At 39.5% G+C, this 19,617-nt stretch overlaps 1 protein-coding gene across 1 annotated transcript in view; it reads left to right on the top strand.

The window, feature by feature from the left end:
* Positions 1 to 19,617, top strand: part of fam189a1 (family with sequence similarity 189 member A1) — a 107,664-nt gene that overhangs the window by 64,745 nt on the left and 23,302 nt on the right. The gene's annotated exons all lie outside the window — the stretch shown is intronic.

Here is a 19,617-nt window from a genome sequence, read left to right as displayed (position 1 = left end):
CTTTTGTTTCATCCTCAATTAAGATTTTGTAGCAACAGATTGATGTCCATCAGTCATATACTGTAATATCTCTGATAACTGATAAGAACAAACTAGAACGACTGACTTTACAGCAGAAGCTCTTACTTTGACTAGCATCATCCATCTTTGTGTCTTGTACTGCACTAAATGCTCTTTATCAAGACAAACACATTAAAAAGTACTGCCAGGATTTTCCACAGATTTTTGTTTTTATTAGAGAAGCCATAAAATGGAAACGCAGCTTCTATTTCTTTCCACTTCATTTCTTTGAGGCTGCTACCAGCTTGGAGGGTAATTTCATTCAATTCACGGACATTTTCTTCTTCCGTTTTCTTTAAATGCATCTTTCATTTTTTATTTTTTGGCAATGCTTTTGTGACTGCTATTCAACTGTTTTTACTGTGTTGCATCACCATAGCTCTATTAATTCAAACTGTCTTCGAGAAGGAAGGAAAGAAAGTGTGCAACGATTTCAGGGGACTCATTCGGAGTATGAAAATGGTCTAAACGCTGCCACCGCCGCCTGCCATCCTGTGTAATTAGGCTGCTGTGAAGAGACACCAGGCTCCAGATTTTATCACAACTGTATGCGCACATGTAGACTCACAAATGCACAACACATGCTGACATAAAGGACGCCGAGCGACGTGACACTAAGACTCAGAGACACCTGTCATGATACGTGCATGCATTCACAACGCTGATGCATAAATAATTCATGCATACTGATTTCAAATCAGTGTCTGTGTTTGTGTGTGTGTGTGTGTGTGTGTGTGTGTGTGTGTGTGTAAGTGCATGTATCTTTTGTCTCCATCTTCCTCAGAGGCCTGTTATTCTCTGACTTGACCCAGATGGAGAGGTTTTAGTGGTAGTTGTAGCCTACTGCCAGCTGAGATGGGCCCCGCAGGACCACCTGTCAGGAGTTGCTAAAGGAAAACAAAGAGACAGGAAGTGTGTGTCTGTGTGTGTGTGTGTGTCAGACAGACAGCGAGAGACGAAAACAAAAATGCATACGTGTGCACATGTGTGAGCTGTGAACGACTGAGTGAAGTGCGGTGTTTGGGGTGGAGACGGTGCAGTGTCAGAAGGAATGCACTTGGATATGAGTTTGCTTACACCCATTCATTATGACTTTACACTTAGACTTGCTTTTGTTTTAATATCAGTTTGCAGCGCTGACAGGAGACCAGTACTAGGAGAGGGCAATAAAAAAACAGCAAGCCTGATGTGTTTTAATATTAAAATCCGTCTTTTTTACTCACTCTACACAAATAAGCGAAAGGTTAACTTCTGTAAATTTTAATAACCTCTTTTTGGTAGCAACACACATATAAATAGAAACATCTTTCACTTAAATTATCAAGTTGAACTGACATGATGTGGGAAATCTTCATTTTGCCTGATTTTATCCCTTAAAGACTTAAAGTGACACTTTCGGGGATAAAACTATCTTCTTGCACTTTTTCCTAAGTGTGTTTATGCACTTAATCTACAAAAATCTAATCCTCACCTGGCTTCTGCAGACAGAGCCCTTCCTGACTGACACGACCATATAAGGAAATCCATGCTGAGCTGTCAGAAAACATGAGCTTGTGTCTTAAAAGGTTTTCTTACATCTTTCTCTGATCTCAATATTTGAAACACTGACCACTCTTAATATGATCGTGGATCTTTGCAACGGTGTATAAATGACAGAAAACAGGTAAAAGCACAACCTTTTAAACTTTACTATGATTAACCAGAAATCACACCACAGACAGAGTGCATGTAATCCTTCAGTGATGCACATATTGGACAGGCTTGAAACAATAATGCCAACGTATAAGAGATTTAAATATTAAAACACTTCCTTTAGTCTATACTGTTGCATGAAAACAAACATGAAAAACAAAAGTTTAATATCACAGTATAACCCTTTTATTAGTTTGTGGTGACATTCAGCAGATGGAGATGGATAAAAACAAAACAATGATTTAAAAGAGGCTCAAAGCCTTCTCTCTCTGATGGAAGGAATTAATTAAATATGTTGCAATCTCTCCTTCTAATTATTACACAAACACGCCTGCAATCTGCCACTCTGAGACAATAAAATGACGCAACAACCACCTGTCATGTTTTATTAGTGACTTTATTGATCACTGGCTTTCCAAAACATCCAACTCGCAGTCACAATGAAATGTTTTTTAGCCATGCAGTCAAAATGCTGCATTGGTAGAGATTTATGAAAATGACAAATGCTAAAGTCCTCATATAAAGCAAGATGATTTTCTTTGAAATGGCTGATAACGCTCATTTTCTGTATCCACATTAAAGATTTCATAACACAGACGGCTTAATCATAACCAAACAGGAAGGTTAAATAGTAGCACATTTCAGTTTATCTCATATTACTGTGGAATTTTTATAGTAGTGAATATGCCTGGGTCCATACCTTTGAATTTTTCCACTCCTCAGAGCTCACTAAAGATGGAAATAGACTCTGGTATCAGGCAGTAAACATCTGCATCTCATCACAGCTCAAAACAGCTCTTGCAGTTTGGGGCATGGATGGATGCAGGACTGTGGAAGTGTGACTTTGGAACCAGATCCTTTAGGTCCTGTGGTTGCAGGGTGGGGCCTCAGTGGACTTGATTTTGGGGCGAAGCCTTGAGTTCTTCATAAGTTGCTGCTAGGCAGAGCCATGGTTGTGAGGGAATATGCTTGGTTTTCATCATTACTCGGATGGGTGGTAGGCGTCAAAGTAATATCATCATGAATACACAAGGTTCCACAGCAGAACTTTGCATTGTTGCAAGGTGATTAATCTTTCACTTCACCTGTCAGTGGTTTTAGTGTTGTGGCCAATCAGTGTTTCAGCGAGTTAATTCATAACATGTTTGCAAATTGACCCCTATTTAACTGAACTCCTGTCTCTCGGGGAAAAGAACTAAACAGTAACGTACGAGATTACGGTTTCGTGGTGCTGCGGTGATGTGGTCTGAGGCACAGGGACGAAGGCAGAGAAACAGGCTTTGCATTTGTTTTGATGAATTTTCTTTGGTCCTGAGCCAGAAAATGAATATTTTTTCTGTTTCTAGGCAACACCTTTTGCATCTTTCCCGCACCCTTTGTTAAATCTTAAAGTTCATTTTGGATTCGTGTGGATATTCGTCTGTACGTGTTTATCCAGTGCCATTTGTGATTCACTGTGTTTCTAGAAGGAAACAGAAGTTCAAATGCAATCCAATCTGCAGGTTGGAAAACAGACTTCTTTTTTTTTTGTCTGTTTCTTTGTTGTAATGAAAGCTGTCTAGCAAGTGGAATTGCTATAAATTTGTATCATTAAATGTGACAAAACCAAATAGACCTAACTTGCCAGTGTGTTTGGGTGTGTTTCCAAGTCCCTCTAGAGTGTCTTCTACCTAGTCACAATGCAGTAAATGCTGTACAGTTAATCATAAACAGCAGCTGTTGGTGTGAGTTCTGTTAACCTGGTGCGTGGAACTGAAGCGTCTTGTTTAGAGATGCTCGAGGAGGGTGGCTGTCTGCCAACACGGAGACTTCACCCCAAGTCCTCCTGCTGACGAGTGGCCTCTCTAAAGCCACCTCTCTGCCAACCTGAATAAAGAGCGTGTGTTAGTTCTTTGTACGCCAGGCGAGCTGAGAGATGTGCGTGTGAGTGTGCTTCAGGAGTGTCCTCCCTCTGGTCACAGTTTGCCTGTCACTTCTGGTCAGTTTGCATTAGCGCTGCCACTCTCCCTCTCCCACTGCTCCTCAGATCACCTCCTTTCTTCTCACATACTGTGAATCAATCTGTCAAGAATGCATTCAAATCAGTGAGTCAGAGCATCTTTGCTCTGCAAACCAACTTCAGTCTAAGCAGCTGAAAGAAAAACGAAGAGGGTTATTAAAGAAATGTCTTTTGAGTAACGATTCCTACCCCGGGGACCATGCTCACATCACCCCCTCAGTAGTAAACTGTGTGTGAGCATAGTGGCTCAGCCTCAGGCAACAAAGCTCTACTGATTCAGAGACTTTGCAAGATGTTTTACAATGCATCTTTAATTTCATGTTTGTACAGTCATCTCTGTGTTCAGCTTGTTTAACCATTTCAGTGTTTCTCTTCATTGTGTATGTGTATACTGAGGGAGCGGCACATGTGGCAATACTATTGTTACACTTAACAGAATCACTGTTATCGTACAAGCAGAACTATACCAACTAACTAAAGCATCTTTATACAAATGAAACTCTTAAGCACAGTTCACATGTACTTTATCTGTATTTGAATTATACCTCCACATTAGAGAACTCATTACATACTAAATTAATAATACATTACTTTTATATTTTGAAAACCTCAAACAAGCATATAGCCTACTAATGTGTAAAGTACAAGAGTGCATAAGACTTGTTGTAGGCTTGTTGTAATATACATTTTATTTCAGTTTTGCACATTGACCATTTTGCACTAGGATTTAATATATAAAGCATATGTAAATATTCTTTATTATAACATTTCCTTGTTCAGCCTTACATTCCATAGAAATAAGACTCCCAGGAGAGTAGTGGCATTGGGCTTTACTTACTCTCCTCCCTTATTAAATTTCTCCAACTCCAAAAGGGAACAGTGCTGTAATTGTTTTTTGTTTTTTTTTTCAAAAAACCAGAGTAAACACTCACCGGGCAATTCATTATATATATGTGCTCTGCTGCTAGTTGCTGCCATTTCTGACTACAGTGTGCCCATCTGCACAAAAGCTCAGATCATCTGAAACTGGTTTCTTTAACATGCCAATAACTTCACTATACCTAACTGGCCTCGACTAGAGCACCAACAAATCTGCATCAAGTGTGTGATGGTATCACCTCCACATGGATCAAAGGCTGAGGAATGTTTCCAGAACCTTTTTCAATCTGGGCCACAAAGGGTTAAGGAAAAGACGCCAGTTTAGTTCGCTAGGTTGACCAGACGACCCAAATTCCATAAGGCTAATTCAGATGTCTGTGTTTGAATCCACCCCAAGGCCATTTACTGTGTGTGTCTCTTCCCCTGGTCCTTCTCCCAACTTTCCTACCTTCTCTCTAGAGTCTTATCAAATAAAGGCTAAAAAGCCCCAAAAACATATTTTAAAAAAAGAATAATGCAGTTCAGATCCCTAAAGGGGTCCAGCTCATTACTAGCAAGCCAAAAAGTGGTTGGTAAGTGTATGTAAAAAGTCGGTAGTGTTTTATTTTGGCCCACTGATACAGAAAGCACTTGCGTACATGCACAGTAAGTGTAACTGCTTTACAAACCCACTTATTTTTTAATAATATCATGAAGAGTGATTTGATTGTTTTCATTATTTTAGTAAGCAGAAGATTTTGTGTGAGAGTGTGTGTGGTGAGGGTGGGTGCGGGGATGTTAATGATTAAATGCATCTCATCGCTGCCTATGCCTCCCCTACGGCTACCCTGCACCTATGGCTTCTCTTTGTTTTGCATTTATTTATTGTTCATTTAACTGCGGGTGCTGAAAACTTAATTTTATTCCTCCAAAACAGTCACAGTAAAAGAACTGAGTCTAGTATCAATAAATGGAAATGAATGCTCCATACTGTGAGAAAGACAGATGATCCACTCCGTGCCGTTTCCCACATAAGCTAAAAGATGCTTCCCTGTAGGCAATTTGAGATGCTTTTTGAATCCAGCTGCCTCCTTTTATTCACTTGATGTTTTTCCCTTGCATTTATATCACCTTGTTTCATTGAGTGTTTAAAAGCATCCCCCCTACACGCACAAACACATACACACCTACAGTTGCTATTGTTGATTTATTTTATTTCTGTCCTCTGCATGCTCGTCTTATGTGTAAAGTGACAGGAAATGACGGGTGAGGGATTGGACAAAGGTATGAACAGTGCGAGAGAGCACTGGGGCAGAGTGTAAAAGAGCACGGCTGGCTGGATGAGCGGTAACCTTTCGGCTCAAGATAATGCCTGATGAATGGTGTCTTCCCCTAAGGCCCTGAAACGCAGGAAGTGAGGCTCCATATTAATTAGAATATGAATTAGATAGACCCTCTTATCTGTTGGCTCATTGGAGCTGCAGCAGCATGATCCAGGCAGCAGCAGCATTTCAGCAAAATAGTTACAGCTCATCTCACTTTCCTCTTCTTCTACCGTTATGATCACTGTCAGCACCTAAAACAGAAATAAAGAGAATTATGATTACATTTTGACCTTTAGTGGATTATACCGAGGCATTCATGTAACCGTTTGTACTGTATGTGATGGTGATGCCAACAAATAACAAGACCAAATTTTTTCATCTTTATTCTAAAATGATCAAAATATCAAATATTGTTTAGGGTGTATCTCATCCTTTAAAGTGGCATCTATCCCCACTCTTTATTTGCATCACCCGTCCTGTTTGCTTTCTTTGGCTCTTTGCCCCACTGAGCTTTTTTTTCTTCTTCTTTTTTTTTCTTCTTTTGTCAGGTTGAGTTTCCACAGTTACCTTTGCTTTTTCCAGCATTCACCATTTCAGCTACCTGGGGAAATCTACAAATTACCTGGGAACACAAAAGGGCTTTCCGCTTCCGGTTTTGGTTATTCAATCAAGCTTTTATTTCCCCAGGTGTTCTTGTACCCAGAATTGCATCTTGAATGAGGGGCTTCTGGGGAACTTGGCTAAATGATTCTGTGTTTTGCTTTGCCATGAGTTAAAGTAAATAACTTTCCCATTTCTTATTTACATAATTTAACATTTTCTTAAAGATACAAATACAAATTCAATACAAAATACAAATATAATTTAATGCTGTTAACCTTATTTATATAATAATAAGTTGGGGGGATAGGGTTAGTATGCTGATGCCACAGTTCCTGGCACATTTCTGTTTCCAAAGTTACTTATTATATGATGCTTTTTACCAAGTCTGTGTGAGGCTAGTATCTGCTGCCATGCTAGCAGCTTGGCGATATCGAATGTTAGTTGATGTCAGCAGAAATAATTACATGTAGTCATTAGTTTTTGATCGGATTCCCTTAATTTAAAAATATATATGGAGAAATGTTCACATGGCGGTGCTAAACAAAAGACTAAACCACGGTATAGCTGTGGAGGCATTTCACTCAATGGCACAAAAGTCAACCTGAAGTGACATTTGAGGAAAATATGGGAGAGCACCAATGTCAGCAGACTCCATCATCACGTCGGGGGGCCTTAAATGTCTGACTAGGGTTTCACAGCAGTCTGACTGAGAGTGTTTTTAATATGAGAATCAAGGATTAAAATGTTGTTGTATACACAAGTCTAGCAGTGATTCAGTGGTTCTTAGATTGTGTCAAATAAACCACAGTAGATTAACTGAACTAGTGCACGCCCGTTCTACAGTATTGTTTGGCTTTTTTGTGCTGTTGGGAGATGTTGGGAGAGTGTGGTAGATGTTGTTTATTTGCTAAAAATGGTTAATTTCAGCCTGTTGCTAGGTGGTTGTTAGGCATGTATGATTCAACTTTTGTGGATATAAATGAGATGTTGTTGTGAAAGTAAAATGATAGGATGCTTTCATAAGGTGTTGTAGGTGCATAAAGACTATAATCAGGCCATTTTAGTCTGTTGCTAGATGGTTGCCAAATATGATGGCAAAAACTTACAATGCTGTCTAAAAGAATGCAAAGAATGCAATTATTTGCAATAGAAAAGATATTAAATATCTAAACTATCTCTTACTATGTCTTGAAAAATATTCATTTATTTGGGGACAAAGGACAAGGACAACAAAAGGCTGGAAAAGTAAGTGGTACTAAAAGGAAACAGCTAGAGGAATGCTTTGTAGGTTAACTGGCAACAGGTCAGTAACATGACTTAGTATAAAAAGAGCGTCTTAGAGAAGCAGAGTTTCTCAGAATTAAAGATGGGCAGAGTTTCACAAATTTTCAAAAGACTCAACATGGAATTGCCAGGATTTTGAATATCTCCTCATCTGTGGATAATAATATCATCAAAAGATTGAAAGAATCTGGAGAAATCTCTGCTTACAAGGGACAAATCCAAAAATCAGTATTGGATTTCAGTGATCTCTGGGCCCTCAGGCAGCACACTGTTAAAAATAGGCATGATTATCCATGGAAATCACTGCATGGGCTCAGAAACACTTCTAAAAATCAGTGTCTGTGAATCAATCATAGCATTCACAAATGCAGATCAAAGCTGTATCATGCAATAAGAACATGATCCAAAAATAATGCAGTTTTCTCTGAATCTCTAATGATGAGTTGGATTAAATGGTGGGGGAAGATGCTGGACAGGCCTGAGGTGCCTAAATGTATAGTGAAAGTGTACTGGGAATGTCTGGCAGAGGCCTTGGTCCATGAGATCTACAACTCCCGTATTCCAAAGGTGTCTGGGGACACTGAGTCCAAATAAACAATGCAGCACATGCCTATTGGTTCCTGTTGGTAACTTTTCAACCAAATGGTGGAAATCAGAGGTGGAGAGACCTATCAGCTGCTGGGTACTGGCAGGCCAAGCGGAGCATGACTCTGGTGGTAGCTGAAGCAAAAATTTCAGTGTTGGAAGAGTTTGGTGTAGCCATGGTACAAGACTTTCAGTCTGCCTTGTAGCAATTCTGGCAAACTGTCAGGTCCCTCAGGACTCAGGACAACCTGTCTATCACAAGGTCAAGGTCACTGAGGTAGTTAAATAACTCCATTGTGGCCTGGCCCCTGGGGTGGATGAGCTTTTTCCCTGAGTTCCTTAAGGCCTAAATGTTGTAGAGCTGTCTTGGTTGATATGTCTCTGCAGCGCCATGTGGAGAAATAAAGTGGTGCATCTGGATTGGCAGAGTGTGCTTCCCTCCTGGGAAGTTCTATGCCAAGGAATGATGAATGGGATGAACAATTCATCCCAGTCACAGAATGCTAGATCAGGTCTTTATCCACTTGAGGAAATTTTTTGAGTGCATGGCTGGGCATCCTACCTACCAGGAGTAGACCCATGACACACTGGAGCGCTTATGTCTCTCTGCTGGTTTGAGTTTTCCCCCAGGTGAGCTGGAGGAGGTGCCTGGGGCGAAGGAGGTCTAGGCTTCACTGCTCACCTGCTGCCCTTGCAACCCAGCCTCGGACAAATAAATGAAAATGGATGGATTCATTGTTTGTCGTGCACAATTCAGCTTTTGTGGGTATAAATTAAATGTTGTTGTTGTGGAAGATTTACTTGTGTGCCATGTTTGGTTGCTTTGTTCCAAGTGGTCTAGCAGGAGTTTGCGGCCAAAGAAGTAAAACACAGACAAAGATTTTTTTCTATTATGGTAAGATTTCCAGTTGTTTGATCGTTTACTCTTTTTTTTTTTTTTTTAGAAACACAGATTTTATTCTGTACTACGTTTTGTGCTTTCCATTGTATGATTCGTTTAATTGGTACAGCATCATCATTGGTTTTCAGTGAGCAGACAAAAGCGGTCGGCATCTTTTACAAAGTTCCTCCTGTACTCCTGTGTGGTGTGAGTGTCTTCTGGGACCAACTTCATTATAGGCTGTCTCATTACAGCAGCCCCCCTACTAAGAGCCTGCAGAGAGGAGCAGAGAAGGCAAAGCCTTCTTGTTTTAGCCCTTTAGAGGTCAGCAGTTGATTAAAATGTTGAGAAGTGGAGGTTAATCAGCTACTGACCCTCAGGGTGATATTGTCTTTCATGGTCTGTTTTAATCAATAAGTGCGAGTGCTGGCACAGAGACGAACTTCTCCACTCTCTATACAGAGCCTATACTTCTACTTCCCAAACACTGCCTCCCTGATTACCTGTCATATAAGTTTTTTTTCTCATGTGAACATTTTGAAGTAGAGAGCCATACTTTAGGTGTTAAAAGACATTATTAAGAAGTCAAAGGTTACATTCAAGACGATCTTGTAAGATGTAGTGTAATATGCACGCTGTTCAGACTTCAGGTCTCATTTGCCACAAAAAGTTGTCGGACTGTAACTTCCGCAGCCCGTCTCAAACCAAAGACACCAGTCCATCACATCTGGCGATGATGTAGTCTGACATGCTGTCAACACGACTGCACATCAAAAGTGTACAAAGTCAAGAAGCAAGGTGCTTTTTTTAATATTACAGTCAACAACTAAACATCTGGTGTAAGAACAATTAAATACAGCTGGTAGGAAAATCAAAAATATTACAGCTATTTTTAGTGCTGTGACCTCTGCAGGGACAGCTTAGGTATGACAAAGAGCAGTCAGCACTTCATCAATCCCTCCATAACCCCAGTTTCATATTCATTGCAAAATACATAAAGATGGGAATTTAATCCCTGTGGAGGGTAAAAAAGAAACAGTACTGAGAATATGCAGATTTGTATGCTGCATTTAACTCTGTTTGTATTTGGGTGTATTGGTGTTTTTATTAGGTCAAAGTTATGACTTCTGCAAATTAATACGTCTCCCGTTATCCATAAACACATATCTGTACATGGCTTAGGCTTTAAATTGATGTGCTCTCCTGCAATGAAGCCATTTCCCATCAGGATGAGGAGTGTATAAAGTCATTACCTCTGGTTTAGTGTGGTGTCTCCTGGGTTCAGCTGCTGAGAGTTAGTATCAACACCTCCACTGTTTATTTGGACCAGCATTGAACTCAGGGTCACTCAACTTCCATCACACCTAATCCTGATGATGTGAAAACACAGACACACACACACACAGACATAAATATACACCTTCACCCTCACTACAGGGGAAAGCAGAAATGTACCTGTTAGCAGCGAGAGACAATGAGATCCAGCTGTTGCTGCCCTCTATTTGATTCCTCCCGTGTTTTTCTAAGTCAATATGACCGACGCCAACTCACTGTTTTCTTTCTTGATTATGTTTTAACCCTAAAGCTTTGTGCAATTTATGTCCGTAATGTAATGTTACTTAAAGAAGCAGAGCAATTTAGCTCATCTGTAATGCCAAAACACAGCACACTGTTGCTTTTTCCCATTATAAACTCAGTCATGATCTCTTATTGTCCGTAAAAATGCTTTTTGCGCGCAGATGTTTCTGATCTCTGCAGGGGCATGAGGATTGATATACAGTGTCAGAGGGAAACTGAATCAGAGGGGTTGTGATCTGCTGAGCAGCAGCAAAAACAAAACAACATTGCCTCCATCTCTTGTGGCTCAGGGATAATTGAAAATAAATAGTGTTGTGTCGCAGTGCTGCTGCAGACTAAATACTAATTTGTGCTGCAGTCAGAGGACGTTAACACTGATTCAAATTCTCCTTTTGTTCTGTCCCCTTCTGATCAAAACTGTCAAATCTTATTATTATTTCACCCTCCAAACCGTTAAAGCACAGCTGTTGATTATAATATCTTTTAAAAGAGGGTTATTTAAATGTTGTTATACCCTACAGTGTAGTCACTGGAAGCACTACAACATGAGCCCGCATCTCATTGTCATACCACATTATTTAACTTTATCTGTTGCTGTGAACCTTCGTTTGATGTCATGTTGGCTCGTCCATTTGAGCCACTCCAGTTTGCACCTGCCCGACACCTGATTAGTCACAAAAGGAAAATCTTAATTAGAGCTGAAAGTTAGATTCTCAACATTAATATCCTGCCAGTGGTAGAGGTGGCTTATCTTAAGAGTAAAATATCTTGGAGTGCTTATCCAACAGCAACAGTACTGAACACTTTTTCTTTATATTCTCTCAGGAAAATGGTCATTAAAAAGGGAAAATAGAAATAAAATACAGTATATAAGGCGAAAACAGTTCTAATCAGCTTGAAGGTGAAGATTTCAAGTCATCTTTATTCTTCAACACAGCCTGAACTCTCTTAGGCATGCTTTCTTGTAATTTCTTTAAGTTGTCTTCAGTAATAGTTTTCCTCTTCTTGCAGGAATTTCAAAGCTCTTCTTTGGATGCTGGTTGTGTCTTGTTCTGTTTTGTTTCCAGATGCTTTCCAGATGGTATGTATGGTGGATCAAACTCTGATAATACTGTTCTGCATTCATAATTACATAAATTCTGACAAGATATCCGACCACTGACTGAAACACAGCCCCAAATCACGACAGAGACTCCACTATGCTTTAGTGGAGATAGTGTTGTAGACACTTACTGCAGTACCTCACTCCTTTCCCTACCCCATACTTGTTGTTGATGATTTGAACCAAGAAATTTCCAGATTTGGATTAATCAGTCTATAATGGATCTCTGAGGTCGTGTGTCAGGTCTTTGCTGGATTTTTCTTCCTGTTTCTTAAGCTCATGACTTTCAGATTCTGTTAATCTGCTGTAGTTTTTAAGGCCTGCCACTCCTTCTTTTGTCCTCCACTTGTCCAGTTTCTTAATGGACACACACCATACAGGAGTACAGGAGGAACTTTGTAAAAGATGCCAGCTGCTTTCATCCGTTCACTGAAAACCAATGATGATTCTGTGCCAATTAAACGTATTCAGCTAATAACTCTTTGGGAATTAACGTGTTGGTACAAAAATACGATTTTATGGACCTATTTCATCGACCTATTTCATAGATTCACCTAAAGAAATGGGAAGAAATGTTTTGTCTTTGTAACAGCCTGCTAGAGACACAGTGCTTTAAGATACAATTTAAAATAGTTTCTTTGCTAAGTTGCTGTGTGTAGACACATCATTGGTTTATCCCTTGAGTTAGGTGTTTTTTTTTAAATTCTTGAATGATTTTTGTGTGTTAAATGACTCAACAAACAGCAACAACAAAATTCCTTTGAAAATGGTTAGGCGCAAGGACTGGACTGAAAATTTGTGAAAACCAGCCAATGTCCAAAGAAAAACGTGGAAAGGCCTGCAGAAGAGAGCTATTTCTCAAATTATAAGGAAATCTGGTTCCTTGGAAGCAAGCTATAAAGAAAAGAAGCATGGCTCAAGACTTTTGCACAGCACTAAAAGTAATGACTCAGCAACAAATAATCTAAATTGCCACCATGTAGAAACTTGATTCTTAAAAAAAGTCGACACAACATCACTCACTGGTTTGTGGCCATCAACATGCTAGTTTGGTTTTTTAACTGATGTGATATGTGAGAGCTACAGATGATTAAGTAACTGTGGGTATTTCATGCTTATATGTTAGTAATTTGTCGCTTGCCTGATAGGACACATCATAAATCATTCCCTGCTTTAACTTGTCTTTCCTGCTAAATAAGACCTCAATTCACTTGATTAACACGTGCTTTGTTGAAAAACACTGCAGAAATTTTTTTTTGAAAGTCTTCACTAAGGTATTAAAATACGTGAGAATTAGAGCAATTTTATCAATGATTTCTATCCAAATAAAGTAAAATTAATGACTCTCCACTTTAAGGAAATGGATTGATGGGAATTGAATAAAATACTGGTTAAAACATCAGCTGAGCTCTGAGCTTCAATATTAAGGTTTTGACAGCTCTAAGCACTCAGTGTCGAGTGTGAATTAGTTTGGATTAGGGATTCAACATAGCCCCAACTAAAAACTAAGATCTTTAAAATCCAGTAACTTCTATCCCTAGATCTTGGTTAAAAAACACCTCTTGGTACTCATATATAGTGGGTATTACAGCATTATCATTACAAAGCTAACTGGCAGACTTCTGATGGTTCTCATACACACTAAAAAATGCTGTATAGCCTCTCGAAGCTGTGAGATTTGTGAGTACAAGGTGTACTCTGAAATCCATAACATGCTGTGGTTTGCACTTTCAGTGCATCTTTGATGAGCTGATGGCTGTTGGAATTTCTGCCTTTGCATCTGCCTCGCTCCACACACCAGAGTAGCTGTGCAAATACTGTTTTCAATTATGCTTATCATTTTGTAAGTTAAAAAAATTCAGTACAGCACAGTCAGCAAACATTAATGTTAAGTTAGTCTGTCGTTGTTAATGCAGTACTACCACACCCTACTTTCCAAATGAGGTTGTGGCATGTGAAAAAAAAGAAAAGAGTTCAACATCTTAAGTAACATCTGGATGAGCTCGTAGTTTAAAAATAAGTGCTATGGACAAATGAAGTTAAAATTGAGTTAACCAACAATTTGCCAGCAAGATAATTTTTTTAAAAAATGGCCAAATTTTGTAATTCTTAGTGGAGAGGTGGAGCATGGGCAAAAGGAAAAGCCATTAAATTTCGGTACACATCTGATTCCCTTTCCTGAAAATTTCCATATTGGGCATTGGCCTTGGTAGAGGATTTGCTTTCTCAGTCTTCCTTAAATATTAACTAAGCATTGGGCTTGTGTAGCAGCCAGAGGCAGAAAAACTAGACTCGCCAAACTGACAGATTTTTCTCAACATCAGCAAATTCTTGATGCAAATGTCGTGCACCCAGACAAGACGCAGACACTGAAAAGAGACTGGTTGTTATGAAATCAGAACTCAAACTGTGCTTCAAGAAACACACGCTGAAGGCCCTGATATGACCTAACCTGAACAACGCTGAAAATGTGCAGATGGAGCTTAGTGCTGTGTGTCTCACACCGCTAACAGGGTGTGATGGGTGGGGTTACAGTAGTGACCTATGCTTCATGAAAAAACAAGTTGCACTCCATTAAAAATTTAGGAGAAGCTCATATTCATTTCTGTTTTTGGTTTTATTTTATTTTTTATTTCATTTGCCAGAAAGATTTGCACACAACTGTACAATGTCTTGTTAGAACATACTGTACTTTCTGTATGACAGCTGTGCAAATGTGGCAGCTTCAGGCCATAAAATATTCCATTATTCCTGCTGAAAATACTGCTGACATTGTCATTTGGTGATATGCAGTAAGAGCCCCCAGTTTCCTTTGATCTTTTTTCAATTAAATACCTTTAGTAAGCTTATAATAAAGCAATGTGAGTTCAGCTCTTCAGCACAAGGCGTATTTGTGATGGTGGTCATGGAAGCACATACATGCAAAAAGGGCTTTAACACAGAAAAGTGGAGATTGTAGCACAGACATCTCTTTTTGCCCCGCTTCTTTAGACAGAATTTTTAAAGATGAATTTATAGTTGAGTGTTTATATAAACCGCTGAATTGACAACTTCTTATTTCCTTTAAAAGTCCACATTCTTAAAGGACTAGTTTGGCATTTTGGAGATTTGTGATGGCCAGAAGATCAACGCGACTCTCACGTCTCTCTGTTAAATATGCAGCTACAGCCAACAGCTGGTTAGCGTAGCACAAAGACTGTAAATATGCCAAGCAGGAGTTCATTGTGGACGTTTGTGTTTTGCAGACTACTTGGGTTGATTTTCAAATATGCCCCTTGATAAGATTAAACCTTAATTTCTAATGCAGAGGAGTATCAAACATGCATTTTTGATGATTTGGGAATGACTCACTGCCTTACTGTCATTGTGAGCATCCTTGAAACGCCTGCAGCTTTGATAGAATGACACTACTTGACTTGCTGGTTGGGCTATTTCTTGAGATGAAAATAAAATATGACAAAAAACATGCCTCCCAGAGTGGTGTTGGGCTGTGAAGGTTATTTCACCATCCACGCTCTGGAATAACATGGATGTAACAGTAACAGATGTTCCAGTCAGCACTGTCCAGGGTGTACTCAAACTCCTGCTCTGTGGCAGCTGGGACGGACTCCAGCACTCCCGCGACCTGGATGGAAGGATGAAAATGGATGAAGATGGATGGATATTCATCACATAGAAAGCCCCATCTTTTTTAATCATACGAATAAGAAAATCTGATCGCCATGCAAGTCAACTGACTTTTCTATCAGTATTGTTAAGAACTCTTTTATGGTATGTGTTTTTCAGAGTATGAAAAGTGAGCAGCTTTCATAGAAATAAATCAGGCAATCAGGCAGCTTCCAGTACTTTAAGAAATCCATAGAAAACGCTTGTTGCCCCGGACAATAAAACTGTAGCAGTTTTACAGTTTTACAGTTTTTGTATGGGTGCACGCATCCATCCAAAGCGCATCATCACTTTTCTTTGCATGTGAAGACCAAACTGGATGCAGAACACCAAGAGGCTAAGCTGCAACCAAATGATTTGAGCCTCAGTGACAGTTATGGAGAATTACAGCGGCACACCTTGGGCCTTATATGCTAATCTATGTGTGTCTGATGGAGATGAATGGTGATTGTATTATGGTGTATTGTCCTCCGTAGAGAGTGTTAAACGATGTGATGATGACATGCAGCGTAAATCTGCCACGACCGAGTGCCGTGTGTGTGGCTTTTTTGTGTGTGTGTTTTCCTCTTTGGCATGCAGAGGCCAGCGCAGCAGTAATTAATGACTAGCTGCTAATGGTGCTGTGTGATCCTACATGGTAATGAGAAAGTATTGTGTGAGGCCAGGCATGACAATCAATTCAGCAATGAGAAAACATTGTGGTGCACAGGTGAGAGCCTCGATCACACAGGCCTGGGGAGGACAAATCAAAGGGATTTATTTGTGGTCTTTTCTAAAATAGAAACACAGACACACGCATACACACACACACACACATTTGGGTGTCTGCACGAGCGGCATAGTAAATCTGAACCGATGAAGTTGGCTGCACCTGCTCTTCTGTTTCATGGCTGTGTGCTTTTTATTGTAGCCATATATTGAGATAAAGGGTAATTGTAAGATCTGACACAGATTCACGAAACAGTTATGCAAATGCGCCCGACTAGAAATTAAATATCCTTTTAAAGAAACATGATATTACGGCGGCACACTCCAGCAGTCACTGGAGCTTTGATAAAGAAAAACAGTTTTCTCCTCTGTTTGAATTGCAGCTGGTAATTGTTTGAGGCACAGTACTGTATCTGACTGGCTCAGCAGGCAACAAGGCAAACACGGAGTGGTTTCATTAATGTGCAACTTATGGCCGTGTGTGTCAGCCAAGGAGCTTTTACTGTCATCAGTTTGCACGTTACAATAACCTCATCATGGTATTTTCTGTCGTGGCATCATTCAAGTTAAATGCTCCTGCAGCCCCAGTTGAACTAATGAAAATGCCTTCTGCTTCCTGTTCACTTCCGCAGAACAGCCGTCTGCAAATGTTAACTATTACTGTCAATACAGGATGAACCAATTGGGGATATTGTGACAAAAAGTCTGTATCTCTGCTTATTACCATATTCATCTGCAATACCGTATTAATTTCCACACCAAAAGAGCCCTCACCATTGCTGGATGCAACCTGAATAGAGAATAATAAATCCAGGATGCCAAGAGAAAATTGTCTTAACATTTTAAAGTGCAGCACAGCCTTGCATTAGTGATGCTGCTTTTTACAAACCTCAGTTAGATAGTTTCAAAACACTTGTCAGAAAGAATGAGCAGAAACAGTAGATCCGTGTGTTTATGTGTCTTAAACCGTAACAGGCAGATCCTGTTGGTTTGGCTGACAAATGTCAGCCCTGTGTACACAGACACTTCCACACTTTGTCCAGCAGTCAGAAAATCAGTCATAGCTGCTATTTACAGATGCATCTAATCGATGATAATGAGCTAATGTTTTGTCAAGGAGACAATTGATCAAATTCCCTATATGACAGTGTGTTTGACAGCACTATACAGTGTGTGTATACCTGCTTTCATGATTTAGCTTTTGGTTTTTTTTGTCTTAAAAGGAAGAAAAACTCACTCTGTAAGAAATTTATTCTGTTAAATTATGGAAAAGTGCTGGCAGCTAGATTTGACAGTATCAAGAAATTGTACTTATTGTGAAATAAAAAACAAAACAGTTTCTTGCTGTAATAATTATAACACTAGAGAGCTAAAGAGAATATGAACCTTACAGTATAACGCCACAGCTATTTGTTTGGCATTATACTTTCATCAAACAGATTATCACTGCGCTCAGATGACTTAATCTGTTGGTCATGAGGGAAAAATGCCTATTAATGAACCAGTTGTGAGTTGTTGGTGGAGATTACTGGCAGTTGTTTGCGAAGAGGTACAACCCCCCAAAAATTGTGACACTGTGTAAGTTGTGAATATAAATAGAATGTAGTAATTTGCAGTTCTCATAAACACATATTTGATTAAAACTAGATTGTGGAAAACATATCAAAGTGAGAAAATTTGCCATGTTAAGAAAAAGCTTGTTTAGCTTATTTTATTTTGAATTTGATTGCAAAAAAAAAGAAAAAAAAAGTGTAATGAGCCAACAAAAGGCTGGTAAGTAAGAAAGTAAGTGGTACTAAAAGGAAACGTTTTGCAGCTAATTAGATTAACTGGTAACAGGTCAGTATGGGTGTAAGTGAAAGACGCATAAGTGATTATGCTCTCAGTTTGTGCAATAGGTTGCTGTTAATATAAATGGAAAGATTGAGGAGAAGAAGAAGATATAATTAACATTTATCAGAAAAGCTGGGAAATGACTAGGTTACAGTGATTTAGTAAATTAACAATAATTTACAATAAGGAGTTTTGAGTCGTTGTCTTTGTGTCTGTCCTTGTGGTGATTGTTGTTAGACAAAGTGTTCAGCTGCATGTCCAGCTTGTAGTGCAGATTGTGATTCATTCAATATCCAAATCCATTCACCAGAGACACTGTCATGTTTATCTGCTGATGGAGGAATCCAAATATTATGCTGATTATAACTGCATTTAAACAACAACAGCTCACGGCAAGTGGCCATCCTGTGCTGTTTGGTTGAAACAACATTATGTCCTTCATGTCGGACATGTTTTGTCATCCACTTTGAAACATTTTTTTTTATTTTAACAAATGGGAAGTCTATTTTTGACTAATGTCTCTCAAGATGTCACCAATGGTCGGGCAGCAAGTTACTGAGCGCAGTTGTGTCCTTGCAGTGCAGAACTTCAAAAACATGCGTGGTGCCACGTCAGTATTAAATATATGAGACAGGCTCCTTGTTTTAGAGGTATAGAAATTTTTTTAACAATACATTTCTTGAAGGCCAGATTGCTCAGTCTGGTATTGTTCTTGCGCAGCTATTAAGCCACCGAACCAGACAGCTAATATCACATTCAAATGAAATACTAATTAAGAAGATATACACATCATTACCACCGATGCACCATGGGACTCCGGAGTCATGCTCTGTCTGTCTCCTCCCCTGCATGTTTCTGTCCCCATTTATTACCGGTTGTCTCCTTCGTTTCTTTTTTCTTTTGTCTGCATTCATCCTCCCTCTTTTCCTTCCATTTATTTATTTATTTATTTGCTTTCTGCCATCCAAGGAGTTGCTCCTCAAGCTTTCCCATCAGCCCCTCAATCTTTCAATTTTCTGTCATGGAAAAAAGCACTTAAACTTATCGCTCCATCTGTTTATTACATGCCACCTCCAGCTCCTTCCCTTCTCCACCTCCTTGTCTCTCTCTCCTCCTCTCCATCTGTTTATGTGTGTTCCCAATAACCTTTTTACACATCGAACTCCTCCTTCTAGTGACCTCAGTGTCCTCGGCCAATGCTGTTCCAGTGTCCCAACACTCTGCAAAAGCAAACTTTGGGAATAGCTCCATATCACAGTTTTCAATCAGATGCAGCTGTGGTGTCAGTTTTGGTACACAATGCAGGGGACTGGTTTTCAGTTTCCTGAACAGGAGTCATTTTTAAAACTCTTTTCTTTTACGCTTGACCTGCAATGTCAAGTAGCAGGAATAGAAGCCATGTTTCCACTAACAGGATTGATATCCAAGAAAATAAAAAAGAAAC

This window comes from Pelmatolapia mariae, linkage group LG1, assembly GCF_036321145.2.
Source record: "Pelmatolapia mariae isolate MD_Pm_ZW linkage group LG1, Pm_UMD_F_2, whole genome shotgun sequence".
NCBI lineage: Eukaryota > Metazoa > Chordata > Actinopteri > Cichliformes > Cichlidae > Pelmatolapia > Pelmatolapia mariae.
The sequence above is the reverse complement of the archived record's forward strand: the minus strand, read 5'-3'. Positions and strand labels throughout refer to the sequence as shown.